Source organism: Camelus ferus, chromosome X, assembly GCF_009834535.1.
Source record: "Camelus ferus isolate YT-003-E chromosome X, BCGSAC_Cfer_1.0, whole genome shotgun sequence".
Classification (NCBI taxonomy): Eukaryota; Metazoa; Chordata; class Mammalia; order Artiodactyla; family Camelidae; genus Camelus; species Camelus ferus.
The window spans coordinates 46,752,042-46,758,041 of NC_045732.1; the positions used below are offsets into that span (position 1 = coordinate 46,752,042).

At 42.5% G+C, this 6,000-nt stretch overlaps 1 protein-coding gene across 1 annotated transcript in view; it reads left to right on the plus strand.

Annotated features, from left to right (window-relative positions):
- Positions 1–3,339, plus strand: part of P2RY4 (pyrimidinergic receptor P2Y4) — a 152,954-nt gene extending 149,615 nt beyond the window's left edge. Inside the window, exon 17 of the mRNA XM_032475015.1 lies at positions 3,255–3,339. The gene's annotated coding sequence lies outside the window, so the exon portion shown is untranslated. The remainder of the gene's footprint in view (positions 1–3,254) is intronic.
- The last annotated feature ends 2,661 nt before the right edge of the window (positions 3,340–6,000 follow it).

Here is a 6,000-nt window from a genome sequence, read left to right on the forward strand (position 1 = left end):
TCTGCCCCTTGGACCCCCCACCCTATCTGCTCTTGCTGTCTGGTAAAAGCCCTTCATAGGTACAGAAACCACACTGCCTTCAGTCTTCTCTTGTCCAAGCTAAACAGCTCTAGCTCCTTCAACTGTTCTCATGGGACCAGCATGCCAGCTCTCTCTCCAGCGTTGTCTGGGCTCCCCTTAACTGGAACCCCAGCAGGACTGAGTACAAAGGTGTAGAAAGAGAGACCAAGAGGCTAAGCAGCAGCCTGAAGCCATGGCAGGAGATAGGGCTCCAACTGACCATCCAAAAGGCTTGGCTTCAAATCTAAGGGCAGGCTTTTAGTCAGGTGAATGATAAAGAACTTTTGTTCATTTGAGAACATTGTTAGAACCTGGTACTTCTCACTGGAGGCAAAGGCAGGTTTTACGTAGTCAGCCCTTGATGCAGTACTGGTTCCTATCCACCTGGGGAGGGTGTATCAGCAGTTTTCCCTCTCCACCTCTCTCACCACCCCCACGCTGCCTTCCTTCACTAACTGTAGGGTGGGGACCCAGTACACCTTGTCACTGACTATCTCTGCGGGCCAGGAACCCTAGTAGGAACACACAGGAGAGGGTACAACCCTCACTTTGCCACTGCTCCCCTTTCTGCTTGTGAGCTTTTCTCTGGTCACAAGATAGTCTTTTCCACTCTCTGGGTGATTTTCATGAATCTGCTTGCACATTCTACTGCCTGAGCTACTTTTCATAGGTCATGGTTTCAGCAGCCTCGCCCCTCCAAATTACGGGGATTAATAAAAATAGCAACAATAATAGTATTTATTGAGTGTGGAATGTTAATTATGTTTCAAGCACTTTACATACATTGACTTATTTAATCCTTGCAACAACCCTATGAAGTGGGTACTGTCTATTATTAGCCCCCCTTTCCAGATGAGTAAATTGAGGCACAGAGAAGTTAACTAACTTGCCAGAGGTGGCATGGGAGATATATAGTAGTATTTAGAATCTAGCTCCAAAGCCCCCATGCTCAGCAACTGTCACCCTAGAGGCAAAATTTCCCCAGTGTATCCACAGACCACCTGTATAAGAATCACTTGGAGAGCTTATTAAAAAGTTCCAATTTCTAGGGGAAACTATCCCTTCCCGCTCTGTCTCACAGGGTGGACCCATCATCCCTTCATCCTCTAAGGCCTGTGGATCTCATAAGCCAGTATGTCTTGCAAACTCAGGGGTGATCAGAGCCACCTTCAGAGCTTGTGAAAAACACAGGCATTAGGGCTCCACCTCCAGAGAATCTGATTCAGTAGGCCTGAGGTGGGATCCAGAAATGAGCAACTGCCATCATTTGAACTGTCATAAACACTGAGTAATCCTCACTGCAGGTTTTTTCCAGCTTTCTTTACCCACTCCTGGCCTCCTTCTGGTTCAGCAAAGGCTCTCGCCATCTCCTGTGAGGATCTCTCTGCTCTCCACTGTGCAGAGCACCTCTCCTTTTTTCAACCCTCAGAAGGTGCCTTTCTCTTGGGCGAAACTGTACAAATATGGGTTCTTGATCCATCCCCTTCTGGCCTCCTGGGGGAGGATCAAGCACTTTTGCCCTCTTTCCCCTTCCCCCTCTGGCTTCTCTCCTCAAACCATAAATGTACTCGATCCTACCTAGAACAACAGAAAAACAAACCTTTCTGCTTTCTACGTGAACTACTGTTCTCTCTTCTCATCCACTATAAACTTCTTGAAAGAGTAGTCCATAACCTACTGGACAAGTTACTTAACCACTCTGTACATCAGTTTGCTCATCTGTAAAATGAGTACTATGACAGTACATATCTCAGAGGACTAGGAAGGATTAAATTTATTAAAATATATTAAAATATGTAAAGTGCTTTGAATAATTCCTGACACATGGTTAAGTGTCCAATATAACAATCATTAGCCACGTACATGGTAGCTATTATTATTATTCACAATAGCCAACAATCTAGTCTTAGTGCTCATCCCCAAATTCTGTGACTTTCAATTCTGTTTGACTTCCCCCTTTTTTGTTTTTAACATTATTTATTGAAAAAAACATGCATATGAAAAAGTGCCCATTTCTTAAGGGTACAATTCTATGTGTTTTTTCAAATAAATATACCTGTATCACTAGTGCTCAGATTAAGAAACAGAAGTACCCCCCCTCACCCCTACTCTCTTAGTCACTTCTCCCATTGTAAAAATTTATTTTTAACATTTATGGTTTTTATATAATACCTAGAAATTTAGAAGGACAATTAATTTTATCATAAATTACCTATCCGCTTGTCTGGTCTTATTTTACAAATTACTTTGCAGATTCATTTTTCTAATAAGCACTTAAAATATGAAGCTATTTCTAGGAAAACACTGAATTTTAATTTTTAATTTGAATTATTCATTATAATGATTTTCAGTATTTTAAGAAAGATTTAACTTTTAATCATGTTAGCTGTTGTGTATAGAGTTAGCACACTACAATATTGAAATTTAAAACATTTTAACATTTAGAGCAAGCCTGTCAAGGAAATTTTTATTCACTGAAAAAAAAATCACAGCTGATTGTTTTTTCATTTAAAAAAGGAAAGCAGTTGCAATTTTAAATAAGTTTTTTTCTTATTTGAAGAAAGGTATTTTGTTTGCAGAGTTAAATACTATAAAATAATTTTAATGAGTCTGTTACAGAATCTAGGAATATTTACATTGATTTATTTTTTTTTGAAATACACTGTAAAATTAAACTGTAACATATGCTCACTGTCAATAATCTGGAGAAATTAAATTCACCTATAATTCTACTGGGGGAAAACTTCTCTTAATATTTTGTGTCCATTCTTGCCATGCTTATTCTATGCAAATGGAACCGTTAAATAAAGAAACAATAGGCCCCAAATGGAGTCACCTGCACTAAGCCCCATATCAGCAAACCAAAACTTAATACCTAACCTAACTGTAGTTTCTTTCTATCCCAGGAACATGACCTTTAACCAGTCAGTCTGGAATTTCCTGGCCAGCACTAGTGAGGTAGTCTGCCAGATAGAGTCCTGTCTTCCCCAAAGGAAGGTGACTGTGTCTGAAATAACTCCTTCTTTTGTTTCTAACTTCCTTGTCACATCCCCTCTCTGCCTTTGACAACTTCCCATTCTGTACAGCTCCTTGGAGCTCCTGTCTGCTAGATGGGATGCTGCCTGATTTATGAATTGTTAAATAAATCCAGTTAGATATTCAAATTTACTCAGTTGAATTTTGTTTTTTAACAGAACTATAAGAGTTGCTTCCCACCATCCTATCTGCCTATCACTCACCCCACCTTGGCCTCTGGGGACTTGCCTTCTATCTTCAAAGATCAGTGAGGGGAATACACCAAGGCTAAAAATCTGACCTGGCTCAAGGTAAAAAAATCAAAAACAAACAAAAAAGCAAAACAAAAAGCTCTTGAATTTCAAAGCTTCTGCTGCAATTTCTGTGTGTCACCAGGGTTTAGTGGTTCTGCTCTTAGACAAGACATTGTAGTGGGCCTCAGGTATCTGCATCAGTAAAAGTGGAAGAAATAAACAAATTGCTTTGCAAATGATGCAAAACTCAAAATCCATTGTGGGTCCAAATTCAGGGAAAAATTATATTGCTTTTATTTTTTTCCTTTACTTTTTTAAGGGGGAGGTAATTAAGTTTGTTTATTTTTTTAAGGGAGGTACTGGGGATTGAACCCAGGACCTCGTGCATGCTAAGCACGCACTCCACCACTGAGCTATACCCTCCCCTACTATACTGCTTTTAAAATGTGGAATTTAGACTTTACTATCTCTGAGAATCACTGCTTTCCTTGAAAGCAGTGGGATGTGTGTATGACAAAGACAGAGGCTACGAACTGTGGTTAAACTGTTATCTACTGGAGAACTATAGGAAGAAGGATGCAGAGCCCTCCCTGCACTGTCCTGCTGAAGCTCCTGTCTTCTTTTATCAATTGAATAATTCCGAGTTTGGTGACAGTACTGTTGGGTGACTGTTGATACACACTTGGCTTTAAAAAATATTTTTTAAATTATATATTGAAAAATTTAAACTCTAGTTATATTTTGAATAAGTAGCACATTCATATCCTATTCTCAGTTGCTGAATTTGTCTCCTTGGAGTTTTTTGTGTATCCAGTCTAAGACAGTCTGTGCTCACTCACCCACACGCCTTTCCATTTGGTTCAGAGGTACAAAAAGCTTTAGTGTACAAAGGCTGTATACATGAAACTGGGGGTACTCTATTTGGTAATTTAAGGGATTTTTAAGGACCTATCTCAGTGGACCATTTTCTGAGCTCCAGCCAGAAACTAGTCCTGCCTTCGTCTTTACTCTCCACATAAAACAAATGTTAATTCTACTCCCAGTGTCCATCACTTAGGTCCCCTGTTCTCTCCCTGCTGCCACAGCCCCAGGCCAGGTCAGCGTCATCTGTCATGGATTAAAAGAGAGCCCCTCAAATCATCTTCTTGCCTCAAGTCTCTCTCCTTACACTCCATTCTTTCCCCTAAGATTCCTTATCCCTAAAGCATAGCTCCAACGTCTCATTCATTCTGAAAAAAACAAACTTTTAATGGATTCTACCACCTCCAGGGTGACATTCTATCCCCTCAATACAGAAGATTTTCCCACAAAGGGTGGAGCGAGTTGTAGAAATATCCTCTCTTCTCAGGTGTGGCTGGTCACTGAAAAGGGGCCCTTCAGGAAGGCAGCTCATGAAGCTGCTACACGGGCTTGTCCTCAGGGGCAGAAACCGGGTACTCCCAGGGCCCCTCAGTGATGCTTGCGTTTCTGGGAATGCACAAACACTAACTCAATTCACATCAGACTGCCACAGACCCCAGAGGTCCCACTTACTCCTCAGAGAGGCCACTCCTCAGAGGCTACAAAATCCTGAGTATCCCCCTGGTTTCAAGGTGGCTGAGAAACCCATATAAAGCGGTTTCATCAACAGGGGCAAACACTGTCGCGGCTACCCATTTCCTTCTTCCTTTCTTTCAAACAAAATTCTGACTGGGATTTTCCAAGAACTTTGAAACTCACCTCCAATTCCAGGAAAGCCTTATTAGTCTCATCCTAGGAGCTGATTCAATTTGGTCATGTCCCATGGTGGCTTTACCTGAGCCGCCCTGGTCACTGCTGTCTCTGCCTCCCGCCTCCACCCGCCACCCCCACAGATCCAAGATGGCGGAGGCTCCGGCTTGTGTTTCCTCTAAAGAGCAACAGAGCGCATGCGCTCATCAAGCCCTGGGCTTCACTCTGATTGGACGAGCCCAAGCCATAGCGTCACCCTGAACCAATCACTGTAGCCAGGGAGAACCTGCGCCTTGATTGGCAGGCCTGAAAGGGGAGGGCCCTGGCTATGAACCCCTTTCAGCCCAGAATAGTGACAAAGGAATAGCACCCCGAAAGGAAGTCAGAGGCTTTTGTGGGAATGGAGGGAAACAGACGCTGGAGATGTGAACAACACTTCTTTACTCGCATCTTTGCCCACTGCCACCTCTCATATTTGCCTAATGGGGTCCTCACAGCCTGGAATACCTTTCTCTTCAGGGCTTCCCGCCTAAATCTAAACTGACTTTTCAAGGCTCCCCACTCCCTCATATCCCCACTCCAATCAGCCCTGAGCTGGCCCAGAGCATTCCCACTTCATTTCCTCATCATCTTAATGGACTACAGAACTTACTGGTGGGCCTTGGGTTAGCAATCACTTAGATTTGTGTGGTTCTCACCTCCAAGGCTGTGAGGCTGCCTTGGAGAGCACGAACTAAGTCTTAATTATTTGTGGGCTCCTGGCTTGGCCTTCCTGGGCCCCTACCCAGCTAGCAGTGCCTGCCATTGTAGATACTCATTATATTTGGTTGAACTGATTAGGATACTTATGCTGTTTTCAAGCCCCCTCATATACTTCAGAAACACTATTTACACACTTGAGAATGTGTTCAAGTCATTCTATGCTATTCATTAGAACAGGTCCCTTGAGAAACTCTTCAAG